Source organism: Marmota monax, unplaced genomic scaffold (genome assembly GCF_021218885.2).
Source record: "Marmota monax isolate L192 unplaced genomic scaffold, Marmota_monax_Labrador192_F-V1.1 WCK01_AAM20220418_F8-fsc00192, whole genome shotgun sequence".
Classification (NCBI taxonomy): Eukaryota; Metazoa; Chordata; class Mammalia; order Rodentia; family Sciuridae; genus Marmota; species Marmota monax.
In genome coordinates, this window is record NW_026693786.1 from 3,300,951 (window position 1) to 3,322,389 (window position 21,439).

General features: G+C 52.1%; 1 long non-coding RNA gene across 1 annotated transcript; it reads right to left on the reverse strand.

Annotated features, from left to right (window-relative positions):
* Window positions 1-690: 690 nt before the first annotated feature.
* LOC131424855 (uncharacterized) lies at window positions 691-19,122 on the reverse strand. Its single transcript, XR_009228431.1, has 2 exons — window positions 18,737-19,122; window positions 691-2,396 (listed from the first exon to the last, which is right to left on the reverse strand). It is a non-coding gene; the product is annotated as an uncharacterized LOC131424855 (long non-coding RNA).
* Window positions 19,123-21,439: the final 2,317 nt, after the last annotated feature.

Genomic DNA, 21,439 nt, shown 5'->3' on the forward strand with positions numbered 1-21,439 from the left:
CTGTAGTTTCTGTGTCTGCTAGGCCTGCTTTCCTGATCCCCTTCCCAGGATGCTCACCCTGGCCAGAGTACCTGACCTGGCCTCTTGGCCCTGCAGGCCCCCAATTTGGGAAAACGTAGCCCAGCCTCTGGCCTCTGACCTTTGGCTTCCCTCAGCCCGGGCCCTGTTCCTGAACCATGACACCCTGCAGTGGACCTGGGCCTTGGGCGTTCCTCCCACTGCGCCACCTGCTCCACTTTCTCTCCTCCCTCCCCTCCCCATCCATGTCCCTTTACATTTACCCAGGACCAGGTACTAGCACTGGGCTCTCCATTACTGGCCCAGGCTCCTTTCTTGAGCCCCTTGCTGCTCTTCTTGAGGACCTTTTCTCTTCCGTTGGTTTCAGGCCTTTGTAAAAGGCCCCATCCTGTGCCTACCCTCTGTTCCACTGGCACTGTGGTATCCTGGCACTGCTGGGACCCTTCACTTTCCCTGCTTCTCCCTAGCCTGGGCTCCTCAAATGAGAGTGACATGAGGAACACTGTCAGGGGCTCAGGTGAGTGCCCAGGTCCCCTTGCTTAGGACTGCCAGTGGGCTGCCCTAGTTGCCCCTTGTGCTTTTCTCTGTCTCCTGGTCCTCACACAGCCCTTCGTCCCCTTCCCCTTGTGCTATAGTCTGGCTGGGCAAAATAACCGAGAGGTAACAAGCAACTTAAAGGTTGAAATGGGAACTACTTTATTGAGAGTGAACTCAGCGGGAACTGAGCGAGAACTCAAAGTAGCGGGCACCCAAGGTAGCAGGAGCCGCTTCCCTGCTGGACAGCAGAGGTATATATGCTTAATTAATTACACACAGTTTAACTTAATTAACATCATCTAGATACAGCAGTCAGCCAATAAGGAATCCTCATCATCTTAATGGCTCGCAGGCATTGCTTCACAAATCACTCCTCCTGGCAAAGTGCCAGGCACCATCTTGACTTGATTTGCATCCCCAACATCTCCTCCCTTTTGTTTTATTAAACAACAAGTGTGTGGCTTAGGGACTGTGCCTGTTTTAGGTTGTCCAATACTACATATGGTTCTTACCCGTCATTGGATGGTCTGACTTCAAATCGTCAGCCTTCTGTCTTAGGTTGGTACCATTGTAATTGGATCTTACCCATCTTTGACTACCGGCCCAACACACTTAGCCATACTTGTGGATAACGACCATAGTGGTTTTTACACAAACACCATAAACAACCTGCTACAAGCAGAAGGAGGAGGATATAAAATGCCACGATATCAAGCATTTGACAGCTCCAAGTAAGAAGCCCTTGGAAAAATTGTACCACCGATGACACTGTCAGCAAAGATACCCTGACACTTCTATAATTTGTTGTATCAGTTCATAATGCATATAAGTGATACACAGTCCAGGTAAGTTCCACAAGCCACTTAAAGCAAAGGAATCCATTAATATGTCTATTTCTTCTTGAAGTAAATATTGATGCAACAGTTTGTACAGTTTGTGTGATAGCTGTCGCAGAAGCTGTAGGAGTAGCAGCAGAAACAGCAACAGCTGTGATGATGGTAGCTGTAATTCCGAACTCTCATTTGGTTTTTCAGTAATACTGGAAATTCTTCTATTTTTGTCTTAAGGTAGGAATTCTGGCAATAATGGCTAAAGAAAATTGTGTAGCATTCCAGCAGGCACTAAGAAAACAATTTTCTGAACAATTTAGTACATTGTTCTGAACAGAATTATTAGATATAATGAAAAGGAAAGGTAAAAGTAAACAAACAGATCTGTTAACCTCATTTTTTTGTTCACATATTAAAACAATACCCAATTTAAATTAAACTGTTTAAATCACGTGAATAAAAGATATTTGGATCCAATTTTTTCATGAGTGCTCCTGATATATGGACATATGCACATATAGACATACAACACATAACACAAGTGTGCACACATAACACAATAGTAATAAAGGCCTTGTAGCTTTTCACAGGTGAAATGTCCATTGCAATGTTTAAAAACTCCACAGTTGATTAAAAAAAATAAAACTGATCAGAAAAACATTAACCTAGGTCTGTATGAGCTCAAAAAATAAAATAGAAAAAAAACATCCTGGCTACCACCTGGTTTTGACTCTTCTTTTGACATCCATCCTTGTTCCTGTAACTTGCATATGGGTTTGAAGGTATTCCCACAAGTAAGCCTCAAGGTTTTTTACATTTGAAATAGGCCTTAATGGTGTTCATTGTTCATTAGCCTCCAGGTGTAGGAGAACCATTATCACAGATGTAAGGATGGCTAAACTGGAGTTCTGGATATCAGCTGTTATGGATTTGAGCCAAATCATCTTCTTTTTGGTCTGTAGAAATCACTTTAGTTAGTCTCTCTGGAATCCAAATCAGCTGCTGTTCTCCCTGTGGAAACACACAAACAGACCTCCGACTCCAGACAATCACTGGGTCAGGACCTTTCCATTGTCCAGTTAGAATATCCTTCCAAAGTACCTTTGGCTTATGTACATGTTTTGGACACATGTGCCTTTCCGCAGCACTAAGTCCTGTTGAATCCAAATTTAAAAAGTTTAGCATAAAAAGGGTTATTTTAAGTTTATCTTTGGGGGATTTATATCCCTTCCCAGTTCCCTCTTTTTGTTTTAGTAAGTACATTTTAATAGTTTGATGAGCTCTTTCAACTATTCCTTTTCCCTGTGGATTATACGGGATTCCTATTATGTGAGTAGTGCCAAACGATGAGCAAAATTGCTTGAAAGAAGCAGAAGTATAGCCAGGGCCATTATCTGTTTTTAACTGTTTTGGAATGCCCGCAGTGGCAAAATTTTGTAAACAATGAGATATAATATCTTTAGTTTTTTTTCTCTGGTATGAAGGGAGCCCATTAAATATTCAGAAGAAGTATCAACTGTAACATGTAGATATTTTAATTTTCCAAATTCTGGCATGTGTGTGATGTCCATTTGCCCTATATGATTAGGTATCAGTCCTCTAGGATCGAGTCCAAGATTAACTTGTGGTAAAAAGGTCACACAATTTTGACATTGTTTTATTATATGTCTAGCTTGTTCCTTAGTTATTTTAAAATGCTTTTGCAAGGTATTAGCATTGACATGGAAGGATTTGTGAAAATTTGTAGCTTCTTCTAATATAGAAAAAATATGTATGTCATGTGTGGTTTTATCTGCTAAATTGTTGCCCAAACTAAGGGCTCCAGGCAATCCTGTATGTGCCCTGATATGAATGGATCTTTTCTGTCCCAGATTAAACTTTTTATAGCAGAAAACAAAGAGAAAACTGTAGAGGAAGGGGAAATCCTACCAGCATCTTCAAGGGAATTTATAGCATTAACTATATACAAACTATCAGAAAATAAATTAAATACGGAATCTTTAAACATCACAAAAACTTGTAATACTGCATTAAGCTCTACCTTTTGAGCTGATTGTTCAGGTACTAAAAATGTAAAAGCTTGATCAGGGGTAATTACTGCTGCTGTACCATTATTTGACCCATCAGTGAATATATTTGGAGCATTCATGATAGGTGTTTTTCTTGTCATTTTTGGAAAAACTACAGGATGCGAGGACCAAAAAGACAACAAAGGATTAGATGGTAAGTGGTTATCAAATGAACAAATAGATTTGCACATAATTATTGCCCAAGTATTTAACTCATTAGCTAACTCGTTAATTTGATCCATAGTATATGGAGTGATAATTTTGTTAGAAGAAATTCCAAATACTCCCTTTGTTGCTTTTATTCCTTTGAGTATTAATTGTCCTACAGCCTCAGGATAGCTAGTAAGAATAGTGTTAGGTGAATAAGATAAATCCATCCATAATAATGGACCTTCTTGCCAAAATACTCCTGTAGGAATATTTTTTGTTGGTAGTACAATAAATAATAAAGGCAAACTTATATCAATTCTATCCAAATGCATATTCTCCATATATGTTTCAATGAGTTTTAATGTCTTTCTTGCTTCAGGCATTAACATGTGGGGTGAATTTGGATCCAATGGACCTTTTAGGATATCAAATAAAGGTCCCAACTCTCCTGTTGGTATGCCTAGATAAGGCCTTATCCAATTTATGTCTCCTAACAACTTTTGAAAGTCGTTAAGTGATTTAAGTTGATCTACTCGTATTTGAATTTTTGGTGGATGGATCATGGTCGAGGATAATAGAAGTCCTAAATAATTAATCGGAAAATTTAATTGTACTTTATCTATTGCTATCTCTAGATTATAAGGTTTTAATAAGTTTGTAAGTGTGGCATAACATTCTAGCAGCATGTTTTTAATCTTTGTGTGCTAATAATACATCGTCCATATAGTGAAATATTTGTAGTTCAGGATTTTGATTTCTAAGTGGCTGGATTGCTTTGTTAACATAAATTTGACACATAGTTGGGCTGTTAGCCATCCCTTGAGGGAGTACTTTCCATTCATATCTCTGATCAGGACCTTCATGATTCAGTGCAGGGACAGTAGATGCAAAACGTGGACTATCCTCAGGATGAGTTGGAATTGAAAAAAAAACAATCTTTAATATCTATAACTAAAACATACCAGGTTTTTGTCAAAGCAGACAATTGAGGAATCCCCAATTGAGCAGGTCCCATGATAACCATCTCATTATTAATAGCTCTTAAATCTTGCAATAATCTCCATTTACCAGATTTCTTTTTGATGACAAAAATGGGAGTATTATGGGGAGATACAGAAGGTTGTATATGTCCCTCCACTAATTGTTGTTTGACCAGGTCATGGGCTGCTTGTATCTTTTCTTTAGTCAGGGGCCACTGAGGAACCCATACTGGCCTTTCTGATTTCCAAGTAATTTTTATTGTCTCAGTGACCCCCTCCTGAAAACCCAATCCATGTCTATCTGTTTTTTGATCTATTTGTATTAGTGCCACTATACCTTGTCCTTGTTCTCCTAATCCTTTTTCTTTCCTAAAGCCTTATCTAGCCATAATAGTGGGTGCATTTGAATTGATGTTATTTGTTAATGTCAATCCTAATTGATCTAGAACATCTCATCCCCATAAATTTATAGGAAGATGATCCAATACATATGGCTGTATAGTTCCTTCACATCCTTCAGGATCCTTCCAATCTAATACCATCGCACTTCTATGGGGATTAGTCACCACTCCTAGGCCTTGAAGCGTTTGAGTGGCTTGTTGTAATGGCCAATTTTTTGGCCATTCTTGACGAGAGATGATGCTAAGGTCTGCACCTGTATCCAGTAGCCCATTAAATTCATGCCCTTGAATATTTAATTTTAGCATGGGCCAAGAACCTAAATTTAAAGAAAGCATAGCCCAATCTATACCTGTGGAGCCTAATCCCCTGGAACCTCTTTCTACAGTACGACTGGAAAATTTATCATGTAGGCTGGGTATTATTAATAACTGTGCTATTCTATCTCCTGGTGAAATTACTGATATACCCCTTGGAGAACTGGCTATAATTTTTATTTCACCTTCAAAATCAGGATCAATTACCCCAGGACTTATCATAAGTCCTTTTAGAGTAGAAGAACTGCGTCATAATAATAAGCCTACTGTTCCTTGGGGAAGAGATTCTTTTACCCCTGTGGGAATGATTTGAACTCCCATCTCTGGAGTTAGTACTGCTCTGGCAGAGGTGCAGATGTCCAACCCTGCGCTCCCTCTGGTTTGTCTAATGAGGGATCTAATGTATAATGTGTCCTGGGCACTACCCTGATGGTGTTGCTGGGTTCCTCCAATGCCACGTATATTTGTGGTCGTGGGCCCTGGAGCATTGGGCCCCCCTGTCCGTTTTTTGGCGATGGAGTCCAATGTTTTCCTCCATGATATTGTGGGTAAACACCTGGTCCTTGTCCGTTTCTTGACAATGGAGCACCCTCTACAGTAGTCTGAAACAGCACTCATAAGCCCAATGTCTCCCTCTATGGCATCATGGGCAAATACCTAGTATTCTACCCATTTGATACCCAGTTTTGTTAAACCCTCCTCCTATGGGGCAACTCCTTTTAAAATGTCCTGTTTGTCCACAATTGTAGCATGCTTTTGGCCTGGCACCTAAAGCCTGTTGTACTGCATCTGCCAAGACTTGCCCCTGTTCATTAATGTCTCTGCATAATTTAATATATGTGTTTAAATCTCTATGTTTCCATGGTCTAATGGCCTCCCTACACCATTTATTGGCTTGTTTGTAGGCTAGCTGTTTCACCAATGGCATCACTTGTTCTGCATCCCTAAAGACTCTGGTAGCTGTTTGTATAAGCCTATCTACAAATTCAGTGTAAGGTTCATTAGTTCCTTGTATTACCTTAGTAATTGACCTTGTAAATCTCCATGTCCTTGTAAAGTTTTCCATGCCTTAACTGCAGCTGAAGCGATTTGTGAATATATGGCCAGATCATATTGAATTTGTTGCTGCTGACCCTCATAAGGTCCCTCTCCTAGCAACATCTCTAGATTTCTCTGAGAATAACCAGCTGCTGCATTTCGCTTAGCCGTCTCCATACAAAATTCCTGATTGGCAACCTTCCACAACAAAAATTGTCCTCCATTTAGCACAGCTTTGCACATGCTAGCCCAATCTGCTGGTGTCATGTTCAAGTTGGTAATGGATTCGACCATACTTACAGTGAAAGGGGCTTGAGGACCATAGGTTGTTACAGCCTCTTTCAGCTGCTTCACTGTTTTGAAATCTAAAGTATGGTGAATTCGCTGCCCTCCTGCCTCCTCAAATACAGGGCATGCTAATCTTTGAGGTCCTGTCTCAGGATCCCATCTATCAACTATGGGGGTTGGGGGCCACCCAGCATATGTTGTCTCCATATGTGGAGCTGTTGGGTGAATACTTATGCCCTATGGTGATAGAAAGGGGTTAGTAGCAACCTCCCGTTGTAACTTTTCCCCTGATAGCCCTTTCTCCTCTAAACTTTCTTCCCTTTTTTGACTAACTTGAGAGATTTCCTCTTTTACTTGAGCGAGAACTCAAAGTAGCGGGCACCCAAGGTAGTAGGAGCCGCTTCTCTGCCAGACAGCAGAGGTATATATGCTTAACTAATTACACACAGCTTAACTTAATTAACATCATCTAGATACAGCAGTTAGCCAATAAGGAATCCTCATCATCTTAATGGCTCGCTGGCATTGCTTCACAAATCACTCCTCCTGGCAAAGTGCCAGGCGCTATCTTGACTTGATTTGCATCCCCAACACCCTTCTTGTGCTTTCACCTGGCACTTGCAGGTCTTCTGCTCCTTGGATCCCTCATCACAGTTGGTCAGGTAGGTTCTTTGCCTGGGCATCTGGCTTGGGTCCTGGATCTTGGGTCCTGGTTCATGCTCCCCACGCACCCAATGAGACCCACCCCACCATTCCCTCCCATCGCCCTCCTCCTGGCCCCCTTCACTTTCCAGGCCTCCTTTTCCAGGTCCCTGTCCCTGGATTCTCATCTGGGCCAGGGCGCCTTATAGGAAACCGAGCCCTGCCCCTCACCTGGGTTCCTTGCTCTCTCTGGGCCTTTGGTCCTGCACCTGCAACCCTTACACCTGGCAGTGGCTGTGGGCCAGGTGTCTGCTTGTCCTCTGCCAGATCCCCTACTATCCCTCCAAAGTCCATTGTCCTGAGCTCCCTGCCCAAGCCCTGGCCCTTGGCTTTCTGTTCCTTGCCCTGCCTCCTCACTTGAGCCTCTGGGGTCCCTTCTTGCTCCTTGCTTCCCTGGGCTTGGACTGTGGGCCTTGCTGGGGCCAGTGCCCTGCTCCACTTGGCTTCCCTGAACCTCAGAACCCTACTGCTGCCCTCCTGCCTGGCCACACCCTTCCTTGCCCTCCCCTGGCCTGGGCCCTCCTGTAGGTCCGTAGCCTGGGCTCCTTTTTGGAGTGCTGGCCTGCATTCCATCAACACCCTTCCTCTGGCCCTTCACGCTGTACCCTCCTTCATCCCTCCTGTTGTCCCTGTCCCTTCTGGGTACCTTTTCCAGATCCCTTTCCCAGGATGTTCTACAGGGCTAGGAGACTAGAACTGGGTGTTTGGCTCTGAGATCTCCCTTTGGAAAAACGTACCTGTGCCCCTTGCCAGGGAATGGGATAGGGATGGGCTGGAGGGGAGAAAGGGGAGCGGGTGGAACATAGGGAGGGAGGCTCAAGTCCATGTTTCTTTTCATTCACCCAGGCCCAGGTGCTAGCACTTGGCTCTCCATTACTGGGCCTGGCTCCTTGCTTGAGCCCATGGCCACCCTTCTCGAGGACCCTGTCCCTGTCCCTTGGTTTCAGGCCTCTGCTGCTACACCCTCCTGTGCCTCCCCTCTGTTCCCCTCATGCTGTGCTATCCTGGCACTGCCTGGACCCTTTGCTCCCCCTGCTTCACCCTAGCCTAGGCCCCTCAAATGTGTCATGCAGCCCAGTGACCCCCACAACCTCCGCATGCCAGGTATCCCCTCATAGTACCTTATTTTGCCCCTCTTTGGTCCAGGTCCCTCTCTGAGGATCTACTCACCTGGGGCAGAGAAGCAGAACTGGCTGGTCTCAGCGCCCTTAATGCTCCCTATGGGAAACACAGCCCTGCCACTCGCCTGAGTCCCCTTCACTGCCTGAAGCTTGAGGCCTGGCAGTTAACATGGGACTTGCTCCAACCCAGCCCTGAGCAATCCCCTCCCTTCCCTCCCCTGCCCTCTCACTTTGCATGCTGCCCCTACCCCAAACCAGCCCTCCCTAACCCTGACCCTTTGTGCTCCAGTCTCTGGGCCTGGGTGATCGTCTGAGCCCCTGACCACATTCTCATGTCCCTTGGCATAGCATGGAGTCTCTTCCTGTTGGGTCTGACCTGGGGGCCTCTTGCTTGGGCCCCCCAGCTGGTTCCCCTAGGTGCCCCTTCTTCCTAGGAAGCCCTGCTTCCCTCTGTCTCCTGGTCCTCATAGAGCCCCTAACTCCCTTCCCCTCGTGATTTTTCCTGGCACCCGCGGGTCTCCTGCTCCTTGGGTCCCTCATCCCCATCAGTAGGGTGGGTCCCTTGCTGGGTGCCTGTCTTGGGTCTTGGCTCTTGCCCCTCAATGCACCCACTCCCAACCCCACCTAGTCCTCCTGTAGTCCTCCTTCTGGCCTCCATCTTTTGTTCAGCCTCGTTTGCCAGGTCCTTGGTTCTGGATTCAAATTGGAGCCAAGGTGACTTATGGGAACGAGAGCTCTGCCACTCACCTGGGCTCCTTTCCTTCCCTGGGTGCTTGGTCCTGCACCAGAACACTGCATCCTGGAGGTGGCCCTGGGTCTGGAGCCTGACTGCCCCCTGCTGGATCCCCTGCCTTCCCTCCCAAATCTTGTCCACTCTCCTGAGCCCCCTGCCCAAGCCCTGGCCCTTGCCTCTCCTCTCCATTCCCTGGCCTGGCTTCTCGCTTGAGCCTCTGGTGGCCCTTCTTGCTCTGTGATTTTCTGGGCTTTGTCTGAGGGCTCCACACGGGAGCCCCTTCCCTGCTCCCCTTGGCTTCCCTGTACTGCAGTACCCTAGTGCAGCCCCGCCTTCCAGGCCCAGTGTTCCCTGCTCTCCCCTGGCCTGGGCCATCCTCTAGGTCGCTTACCTGGGCTTCTTGTTGGGGTCCTGGCCCCCACACCACTCACACCAGTCCTGTGGCCCTTCTGGCTGTGCCCTCCTTTGGCCCTCCTGTCATTTCTGTCTCTTCCAGGCCTGCTTTCCTGATCCCCTTCCCAGGATGCTCACCAGGGCCAGGGGACTTGGTCTGGCCTCTTGGCCCTGCGGGCTCCCTTTGGGAAAACATAGCCCTGCCCCTTGCCTGGGCCCTTTGGCCTCCCTCAGCCTGGGCCCTGCTCCCAATCCCTGACACCCTGCAGTGGACCTGAGACTTGAGCCCCCCTCTCCATGTGCCATAGGCTCCCCTTTCTCCCCTCCTGCCCATCTCTATCCATTTTTCTTTTCATTCACCCAGGCCCAGGTGCTAGCACTTGGCTCTCCATTACTGAGCCCTGCTCCTTGCGTGAGCCCCTGGCCACACTTCTTGAGGATCCTGTCCCTGTCCCTTGGTTTCAGGTCTCTACTGCTAGCCCCCTCCTGTGCCTCCCCTCTGTTCCCCTCATGCTGTGGTATCCTGGCACATCCAGGACCCTCTGCTCCCCCTGCTTCGCCCTAGCCTAGGCCCCTCAAATGTGTCATGCAGCCCAAAGACTCCCTCCCAACCTCCGCATGCCAGGTATCCCCTCACAGTACCCTCTTTTGCCCCTCCTTTGGTCCAGTTCCCTCTCTGAGGATCTACTCACCTGCAGCAGAGGATGGGAATTGGCTGGTCTCTGCACCCTGAATGCTCCCTATGGGAAACACAGCCCTGCCACTCTCCTGAGTCCCCTTCACCGCCTGAACATTGAGGCCCGGCATTTAACATGGGACTTGCTCCAACCCATCCCTGAGCACTCCTCTCCCTTCCCTCCCCTGCCCTCTCATCTTGCATTCTGCCCCTACCCCACCCCAGCCCTCCCTAACCCTGACCCTTTGTGCTCCTGTCTCTGGGCCTGGGTGCTCGCCTGAGCCCCTGAACACGTTCCTCATGTCCCTTGGCATAGCATGGAGTCTCTTCGTGTTGGGTATGACCTGGGGGCCCCTTGTTTGGGCCCCCCAGCGGGTTCCTCTAGGTGCCTCTTGAGCTTCTGTCTGTCTCCTGGTCCTCATAGAGCCCCTACTTCCCTTCCCTTTGCGGTTTTTCCTGGCCCCGGTGTGTCTCCTGCTTCTTGTGTCCTTCATCACCATCGGTAATGTGGGTCCCTTGCTGGATGCCTGTCTTGGGTCCTGGCTCTCGCCCCTTAATGCACCCACCAGGACCCACACTGTACCCTCCCATCGCCCTCCTCCTGGCCCCCTTCCCTTGTCTGGCCTCATTTGTCAGGTCCCTTGCCCTGGATTCATATCAGAGCCAGGGTGACTTATGGGAAAGAGAGCCCTGCCACTCGCCTGGGCCCCTTGCTCTCCCTGGGTGCTTGGTCCTGCACCAGGAACACTGGATCCTGGAGGTGGCCCTGGGCCTGGAGCCTGACTGCCCCCTGCTGGATCCCCTGCCTTCCCTCCCAAATCTTGTCCACTCTCCTGAGCCCCCTGCCCAAGCCCTGGCCCTTGCCTCTCTTCTCCGTTCCCTGGCCTGGCTCCTCACTTGAGCCTCTGGTGGCCCTTCTTGCTCCATGATTTTCTGGGCTTTGTCTGAGGGCCACACACGGGAGCCCCTTCCCTGCTCCACTGGGCTTCCCTGTACTGTAGTACCCTTGTGCAGCCCTGCCTTCCAGGCCCAGTATTCCCTGCTCTCCCCTGGCCTGGGCCATCCTCTAGGTCGCTTACCTGGGCTTCTTGTTGGGGTCCTGGCCCCCACACCACTCACACCGGTCCTGTGGCCCTTCTGGCTGTGCTCTCCTTCGGCCCTCCTGTCGTTTCTGTCTCTTCCAGGCCTGCTTTCCTGATCCCCTTCCCAGGATGCTCACCAGGGCCAGGAGACTTGATCTGGCCTCTTGGCCCTGTGGGCTCCCTTTGGGAAAACAGCCCTGCCCCTTGCCTGGGCCCTTTGTCCCCCCTCAGCCTGGGCCCTGCTCCCAAATCCTGACACCCAGCAGTGGACCTGGGCATTGAGCCTTCTTCTCCCTGGGTCATCCACTCCCCTTGCTCCCCTTTCTCCCCTCCCATCCCTGGTCTGATTTCATGGGACCAATGACCGGGTCCTGGCACTTGGCTCTCCATTCTTGGGCTTGTCTCCTTGCTAGAGCCCCTGGTTTCCCTTCTGATGACCCTGTCCCTGTTCCTTGATTTCAGGCCCCTTGCTTGGCCCCCTTCCTGTGTCTCCCCTCTGTTCCCCTTGTACTGGGGTATTTTGTCATTGACAGGACCATCCCCTCCCCCTGCTTCTCCCTAGCCTCATCTCCTCCAATAGTTGCTGGCTCCCCACTGACACTCCCCCAAATCGAGACCAAAGGTAACCCTCACATTGCCTTCCTTTGGTCCTGGATTCTCTCTGAGGATCTACTTATCTGGGGCAGAGGAGTGGAATTGGCTGGCCTCTGGGCCCTGAAGGCTCCCTATGGGAAACAGCCCTGCCACTCGCCTGGGCCCCCATTGCCACCCAAACTTGACACCTGGCAGTGGACTTGGGCCTAGCGATGACCTTGCTTATGGCGATCCCCTCCCTTTCCTCTCCTGCCTTCTACCTTGCAAGTTGCCCCTAAGCCAACCCAGCCCTCTCTCACCCTGACCCTTCGCCCTACAGTTCCAGGTCCTCGCTGCAAGTCTGAGCCCATTACCGCTTCCCTCGTGTCATGTTGATTTGCCTGATGTCTCTTTGTGTCTTACCTTGCTTTGGCCCCCTAGGGTACTCCCCTCTGTGCCCTATGCACTGCCCTCTGTCTCCTCATCATAACGCCACCCCTTTCTCTCTTTTCCCTAGCACTTTTTCCTGGAGCATGGGCCTCCTGCTCATTGGGCCACTAATAACTTTTGGTGGGGTCGGTCCCTTGCCTGGGCTCCTTGATTGGGTCCTTGCTCTTGCCTCTCTCTGTTCCCACCGTGACTCCCCACTGTGCCCTCCCATCGCACTCCTCCTGGCCCCCATCCCTTGCCAGGCTCCCTTGGCCTGGGCCCTGGCCCTTGATTCTCATCTGCCCCAGGGTGTCTTATGGGAAAAAAAAAAAAACCTGAACCTTGACTAAACTTGCTTTCCCTGGGCCCTTGGGGCAGCACCCAGAACCCTGACACCTGGCAGTGGTGCTGGGCCTCGAGCCTGCCTCACCCCTGCTGGATCCCCTGCCTTCCCACCTCAGCCCTGTCCACTGTCCTAAGCCCCCTGCCCAAGCCCTGGCCCTTGGCTTTCCATTCCCCAGCCTGTCTTCTCTCTTGAGCCTCTTGGGGCGCTTCTTGCTCCATGCTTCCTTGGGCTAGGACTGCGGGCCTCGCTGTGGCTGCAACCTGCTCCCCTTGGTGTCCCTGCACCTCAGAATGCTAGTGCTGCCCACCTGCCCAGCACCACGCTTCCCTGCTTTCCCCTAGCCTAGGCCCTCCTCTAGGTCCCTAGTCTGGGCTCCTGGCCCCCACCCCACCCACACCCATCCTATGGCCCTTCAGTGTGTGTCCTCCTTCAGCCCTCCTGTTGTTTCTGTCTCTGCCAGGCCTGTTTTCCTGATCCCCTTCCCAGGATGGTCACCCGGGGCCAAGGGACTTGACCTGGCCTCTTGGCCCTGCAGACTCTGTTTGGGCCCTTTGGCCTCCCTCAGTGGGGTCCTACTCCTGAACCCTGACACCCTGCAGTAGACCTGAGACTTGAGCCCTCCTCCCACTGTCCCACCCACTCCCCTTTATCTCCTCCCTCCCTCCCCATCCATGTTTCTTTTCATTCACCCAGGCCTAGGTGCTTGCACTTGGCTCTCCATTACTGGGCCCGGCTCCTTGCTTGAACCCCTGGCTGCCCTTCTCGAGGACCCTGTCCCAATACCTTGGTTTCAGGCCCCTTTTACCGGCCCCCTCCTGTGACTCCCCTCTGTTCCCCTTATGCTGTGGTATCCTGGCACTGTCCAGACCATCTGCTCCCCCTGCTTCTTTCTAGCCTATGCTCCTCCAGTGGGTCATGGCAGCCCACTGACCCCACCCTGCAAACTCTGCATGCCATGAATCTCCTCACAGTACCCTCTTTTGCCCCTCCTTTGGTCTAGGTCCTCTCTGAGGATCTACTCACCTGGGGAAGAGGAGTGCAATTGGCTGGACTCTGGGCCCAGAAGACTCCCTATGGGCAACACAGCGCTGCCCCTCGCCTGGACCGCCATCGTAGCCCAAACTTGACACCTGGCAGTGGATGTGGGCCGAGTGATGACCTTTCCCTGGGCAATCTCCTGCCTTCCCTCCCCTGCCCTCTAGCCTTGCAAGATGCCCCAATGCCAACCCAGCCCTCCCACACCCTGACCCTTCACCCCACATTCCCCAGGCCTGGCTGCCAGCCTGAGCCCTTTACTGCATTCCTTGTGTCTTCTTACTTTGAGTGGTGTCTCTTTGTGTCGGGTCTGACCTGGGGTCCCTTTGCTTTGGCCCCCTAGTCTGCCTCCCCTCTGTGCCCTTTGCACCACCCTCCCTCTCCTCATCCTAGTGCCTCCTCTTCCTCTTCTTCCCCTAGTGCTTTTTCCTGGAGCATGGGCTCCTGCTCATTGGGTCCCTAATACTTTTTATTGGGGTTAGTACCTTGCCTGGGTACATTGGTGAGTTCTGGCTCTTGCCCCTCTCTGCATCCACTGCGACCCCCACTGTGCCCTCCCATCACAGTCCTCCTGGCCCTTGTCCCTTGAAAGGACCCCTTGGCATGGTCCCTGGCCCTTGATTCTTATCTGGGCCAGAGCTTCTTATGGAAAACAGAGCCCTGCTTCTGGCCTGGGCCCTTTGCTCTCCCTGGGCCTATGGTCCTGCCCCCAGAACCCTGACACCTGGCAGTGGCCCTGGGCTTGGAGCTTGCCTACCCCTGCTGGATCCCTTGCCTTACCTCCCCATCCCTGTCCACTTCCCTGAGACCCCTGCCCCAGCCCTGGCTCTTGGCTCTCTGGTCCCTGGCCTGGCTCCTTGCTTGAGCCTCTTGTTGGCCTTTCTTGCTCATTGCATCCCTGGGTTTTGTCTGTGGGCCCCTCACTGGAGCCACTTGCCTGCTCCCCTTGACTTCCCTGTACTGCAGTACCCTAGTGCAGCCCCATCTTCGTGGCCCTGCCCTTCCCTGGTCTTCCCTGGCATGGATCCTTCTCTAGGTCCCTAACCTGGTTTCCTTCCTTGGGTCCTGGGACAGACCCCACACTCCCCATTCCTCTGGCCCTTCATGCTGTGCCATTTTGGGCCCTCCTGTCATCCTTGTGCCTTCTGTGCCCCTTTTCCTAATCCCTTTCCCAGGATGCTCACCAGGGCCAGGGGACTGAACCTGGCCTCTTGGCCCATGGACTTTCTTTAGGAAAACGTAGCCCTGCCCCTTGCCTGGGCCCTTTGGCCTCCCTCAGCCCGGGCCCTGCTCCCTGACTCTGACACCCTCCAGTGGGCCTGGGCCTTGAGCCTCCCTCTTTGCTCTACCAGCTCCCTCCCTTTCTTCCTTCCCATCAGCAGTCCTGTACGTTTTCATGTACCCCTGGCCCCAGCCCTTGCACTTGGCTCTCCGTTCCTGGGCCTGGCTCCTTGCTTAAGCCCCTGGCTGCCCTGCTCGAGGACCCTGCTCATGTTCCTTGATTTCAGGCCCCTTACTGGGGGCGCTGATATGCCTCCCCTCTGTTTTCCTTGTGCTGTGGTAACCTGGCACTGGCTGGACCCTCCCCTCCCACACCTTCTCCAGAGACTGGGCTCCTTAATTGTGTCCTTGTGCCCCACCAATGCCCCCCACATCCAGATGAAAGGTATTTTCTCACAGTCCCCTCCTTTGTCCCTCCTTTGGTTCTGGTTCCTCTGTAAGAATCTACTCACTTGGGGCAGACTACTGGAATTGACTGGCCTCTATGTCCTGAAATCTCCCTATGGAAACAGAGCCCTTCCCCTCGCCGGGGTCATCCTCGCCGCCAGAACCCTGACACCTGGCAGTGGAAGTGTGCTTTGTGCTCGCCATGCCCTGCGTCATTTCCTCCTTTTCCTCCCCTGCCCTCTGGCCTTCCATGCTGCCGCAAACCCATCCCAGCGCTCCCTGACCCTGACCCTTCGCCTGAGCCCCTGACCATGTTCCCGAGTCGTGTGGCATCATTTGGCTTTGCCTGGTGTCATTCTGTTTTGGGCACTCTAGCGTGCTCCGATTGGTTTGCCCTGTGCTTCCAGCTGACTCCTCCTTCTCATGCTGCCCCTTTCTCCCCATCCACTTGTGCTATACCTGGGCGCACCCAGGAGCAGCCTGCTCATTGAGTCTCTCATTTTTGGTCACTCTGGTGGGATCCTTACCTGGAATCCTTGCTTGGTTCCTGGCTCTTGCCCCTCTCCACACCCACCAGGGCCCCGCACCACACCCTCCCATTGCCCTCCTCCTGGGCTCCATCCCTTACCAGGCCCCCTTTGCCCATTCCCTGACCCTGGTTTCTCATCTGGGCCAGAACACCTTATGGGAAACAGAGCACTTCCTCTCACTTGAGCCACTTGCTCTTCTTTGGCCCTTGGTCCTGCACACGGAACCCTGACACCTGGCAGTGGCCCTGGGCCTCACGCCTGCCTGTCACCTCTCGGATCCCCTGCCTTCCCTCCCTGGCCTTGTGTACTGTCCTGAGACCCCTGCCCCAGCCTTGGCCCTTGGCTCTCCATTCCCTGGCCTGGCTCCTCCTTGGAGCTTCCAGTGACCCTTCTTGTTGCCTGCATTTCTGGGCTTTGACTTTGTGCCCCTCGCTTGAGCCGATTCCCTGCTTCCCTTCCCTGCAGAACCCTAGTGCTGCCCACCTGCCCACCATCCCTTCTCTGCCCTTGCATGGGACCTCATCTAGGTTCCTACCCTGGTCTCCATGCTGGGGTCCTGGCCCCCACCCCAACAACACTCATCCTCTGGTCCTTTCCACTGTGCCCTCCTTTGGATCTCCTGTTGTCCCTATCCCTGCTGTGCCCCTTTTCCGGATCCCTTTACTAGGATGCACACAATGGTCAGGGAACTTGACCTGGCATTTTGGCTCTGGGGGTTCCCTTTGGGAAAATGTTGCTGTGCCCCTTGCCTGGGCCCTTTGGCCTCCCTCAGCCCAGCCCTGCTCCCCAACCCTGACACACAGCAGTGGACCTGGTCTTTGAGCCCTCCTCTCGCTGCACCACCCATTCCATTTTCTATTCTCCCTCCCCTCCCAGTCCAATTAGTTTTCATGAGGCACTGGCCAAGGCCCTGCCCATTGGCTCTCCATTCCTTGGCCTTGTCCCTTGCTTGACCCCTGGCCGCCCTTCTTGAGGACTCTATCCCTGTCCTGTGATTTCAGGCCCATTTTTCCGGCCTCCTCCTGGGCCTCCTCTCTGTTCCCCTTTGAACTGTGGTTCCCTGGCACTGCCAGGACCCTCCCCTCCCCCTGTTTCTCCCTAACCTAGGCTCCTTGAAAGGGTCCTGGCTCCCCACCGACCCTCGCCCCCAATTCCGGATGCAAGGTAGCCCCTCATAGTGCCCTCCTTTGGCCCTTTTTTGGTCCTGGTCCCTCTGTGAAATTCTATTCACTTGGGGCAGAGGAGTGGAATTGGCTGACCTCTGCTCCCTGAAGACTCCCTATGGGAAACATAGCCCTGCCCCTCACCTGGGCCCTGTTCGCCTTCCAAACATTGATACCTGGCAGTGAACTTGGGTCGTTCACTGTCCTTGCCCTGCACAATCTTCTCCCTTCTCTCCCCTACCATCTAGCCTTGCATGTTGCCCCTACCCCAACCTAGCCCTCCCTAACCCTGAAATTTCGCGCTCCAGGTTCAGGGCCTGGCTGCTTGCCTGAGCTCCGGACCACATTCCTTGTGTTGCATCGTGTTGTGAGGTGTCACTTCACATACATATGACCAGGGGGCCCCCTTGCCTGGGCCCCTTAGTGCGCTCTACTGGGTGCTCTTGGTGCTCCCCTCTGTCTCCACATCCTAGCACCAATCCTTCCTCTCCTTCCACTAGCACCTTCCCCTGGAGTGCTGGCCTCCTGCTTCTTGGATTTCTAATGCTCTGTGGGTGGGATCAGTCAATTGCCTGGGATCCTGTCTTGAGTCCTGGCTCTTGCCCCACTCTGCACCCACCGAGACCCCGCTCAATGACCTCCTGTCGCCTTCCTCTGGGCCCCCGTCACTTGCCAGGACCTTGACCTAGTCCCTGGCCCTTGATTCTCATTTGGGCCAGGGCACCTCATGGGAAAGAGAGCCCTGCCCCTCACCTGGGCCCCTTGCTCTCTCTGGGTGCTTGGTCCTGCACCCAGAACACTGAGACCTGGCAGTGGCCCTGGGCCTGAAGCCTGACTCCCCACTGCCAGATCCCTGCCTTCCCCCCTCAGCCATTTCCATGGTCCTAAGCCCCTGCTGCAGCCCTGGCCCTTGTCACTCCATTCCCTGGCCTGTCTCCTCTCTTGAGCCTATGGTGGTCCTTCTTGCTCCATGTGTCCCTGGGCTTGGACTGCAGGCCCCTTGATTGGGCTGCTTCCCTGCTCCCCTTGGCTTCCCTGCATCGCAGAACCCTAGTGCTGCTCACCTGCCTAGCCCCTCCCTTCCCTACTCTTTCAGGATGGGGCCCACCTCTAGGTCCCTAGCCTGGTATCCTTGCTGGGGTCCTGTCCCCCAACCCACCAACAGGTGTTCTCTGGCACTACCTACTGTGCCCTCCTTGGGATCTCTGTCTCTGTCCCTGCTGTGCCCCTTTTCCTGATCCCTTTATGAGGATGCTCACCTGGGCCAGGGGACTGGACCTTGACTTTTGGCCCTGTGGGCTCTTTTTGGGAAAATGTAGCCCTTCCCCTTTTTCTGGACCTTTGCCACCCTCAGCCCAGGCCCTAATCCCCAAACCTGACACCAATAAGTGGACCTGGGCCTTGAGCCATCCTCTCCTTGTGCCACCTGCTCCCCATTCTCTGTCCACTCCCCTCCAAAGCCCTGTTTTCATGGGACCCCTTCCAGGGACACCACTCTTCACTCTCCATTCCTGGGCCTGGCTCCTTGCTTGAGGCTGCCCTTCTCCAGGACCCTGTCCCTTTCCCTTGATTTCAATCCCCTTTATCAGGTCCCCTCCTGTGCCTCCTCTCTGTTCTTGTATTGAAGTGGCACCCCTTTCTCCACAAAAAAAGTCTTACCTGGGCTTCTCCAGAAATCTTCACCATGGCTGATTTTAGGACTGTCAGCAAGAGTTCAATGTAGATAAACTTCCTCTTTTCCTGTTGCCCTGTTTTACTTGGCCACTGGCTGAGAAGATAAAAGCACTCCAGGTGCTGGCCACCCCCTTACAAGTTTTTCACAAATATATCCAGTATAGTAGTTTGTAGAAATGTGAAAACAAGACCTCTGACCTTGAGATGGGCTTCACAGAGATGTCTACATTTTTAAGATAAGTTACCAACTGGGCTCCATGGTAACAACTGGCAGGGAGAGGAATAAAGGGGAAAAGAAGCTCTCCCCTTCTCAGGAGTTGTCCTTGAAGAGCTAACTTGCCCAAAACAGTGAAAGAAACAGCTGCTTTTATGTGAACTTCTGCAGACTGTGAACTTCTCAGCCCCTCCCCTTACATGCTGGGTATAAAATTCTGACTGCCTGAAATTGGGATTCAGGGGATTAATTGATTACAGCAAAAGCTGTGCTCTCTGAACCTGGCTGCAGCCAAATAAAACTGTTTCCTGCTGTGTTCAGTGCCTTGCCTCATTTGACCCGAAAAACAGTACTGTTTGTATCCTGGCACTGGCCGGACTCTCCCCACTCCCACTGCTTCTCCCTAGCCTGGGCTAGGAAGAATGGGTCATGGCTAGAATGGGTCATGGATCACCACCGACCCTGCCAATTCCGGAAAAAAGTTATCCCCTCACAGTGCCCTCCTTTGGTCCTGGGTCCAGGCCCAGGTGCGAGGACTTGGCTCTCCATTACTGGGCACGGCTCTTGCTTGAGCCCCTGGCCACACTTCTCGAGGACCCTGTCACTGTCCCTTGGTTTCACACCCCTGTTGCCAGCCCCCTCCAGTGCCTCCCCTGTGTCACCTCATGCTGTGATATCCTGGCACTGCTGGGACCCTCTGCTCCCCCTGCTTCTCCCTAGCCAAGGCTCCTCGAATGGGGAATGGCAGCCCACTGACCCCCCACCTCTGCACGCCAAGTATACCCTCACAGTACCTGTGAGCTCAAGCACACAAACAGTTAAGTTTTGCTGTGCTTAGCAAAACAAGGAGTTCTGTGAGAAAGCATGAACTCTTTGAACTGTGTCCTTGTTTCTGTCTTAAGAAGATAGGAGAAAAGAATGTTCTGCCAAGTGTAAAATTTATATATATATATATATATATATATATATATATATGTATATGTGTGTGTGTGTGTGTGTGTGTGTGTGTGTGTGTGTGTGTGTTTGCCTGGGAATAACTAACCACAAGTTAATTGATAAGAAATATGGAGCACTGTGACCATAAACAAAGTTTTCCTGAGAATGTTTATCCATGCTTGTAAGGATTAAGCTGGCGAAAGGATGTTTTTTCTTTCCCCTTGTTTTAATTAACAATGTTGTATAAAAGGAGAGAAAAAAGTAAAGATGGTGCTCATTTTCTACTGAATGCATGTGTGTGCGCATGTGTCTTTCTTAAGCATCTCTGCTGTACCAGGAATTACAGATCGTCAGCGGGTCTGACAAGTACCCTCTTTTGCCCCTCCTTTGGTCCAGTTCCCTCTCTGAGGATCTACTCACCTGCAGCAGAGGATGGGAATTGGCTGGTCTCTGCACCCTGAATGCTCCCTATGGGAAACACAGCCCTGCCACTCACCTGAGTCCCCTTCACTGCCTGAACCTTGAGGCCTGGCAGTTAATATGGGACTTGCTCCAACCAAGCCCTGAGTGATCCCCTCCCTTTCCTCCCCTGCCTTCTGGCCTTGTATGCTGCCCCTTCTCCAATCCAGCCCTCCCTAACCCTGACCTTTTACGCTCCAGTCCCTGGGCCTGGGCACTTGCCTGAGCCCCTGACTGCTTTCTTTTGGTGGCTTACTATGGGGTATCTTGGTGTGGGGTCTGACCTGGGAGCCCCTTGATTGGGCCACCTAGTGTGCTCCCTTCCTTGCCCTTTTCACTGCCCTCTGTCTCCTCATCCTAGCACCGCCCCTTCCTCTACTTCCCCTAGCACTTTTCCCTGGTGGACAGGCCTCCTGCTCCTTGGGTTCCTAATCCTCTTTGGGTCGGGTTGGTTCCTTGCCTGGAATCCTTGCTTGGGTCCTGGCTCTTGCCCCTCTTCACACCCACTGCGCTCCTGTGCCATGCCCTCTCATGACCGTCTTCTGGGAACTTGTCCATTGCCAGGACCCCTTGGACCAGTCCCTGGCCCTTGATTCTCATCTGGGTCAAGGCACCTTGTGGAAAACAGAGCCCTGCCCCTCACCTGGGATCTTTGCTCTCCCTGGGTGCTTGGTCCTGCACCAAGAACCGTGACACCTCCAGGGGGGAGCTCCCTCTAACCTGGGTGTCAGTCGGAGTCCCATATACCACTGCACACAGGGGAGAGATGAATCCCCCCTCCAGGGGGGAGCTCCCTCTAACCTGGGTGTCAGGGGGAGCTCCAGACTCCATAGCACACAGGGGAGAGGGGACTCTGCCCTGGGCGGGGAGCTCCTTCTAACCTGGGGTTGGGGGGGGGGGGGAAATCTGAACACCACCCCACCCAGGGGAAAGGGGCTCCGGCCTGGGAGGTGGAGCTCCCTCTAACCTAGGGGTTGGGGGGAGCTCTGTACACCACCACAAACAGGGGAGATGAGGCTCTGCCCTCCAGGGGGAGAGCTCCCTCTAACCTGGGGGTCGGGGGGAGTATGTAAACCACC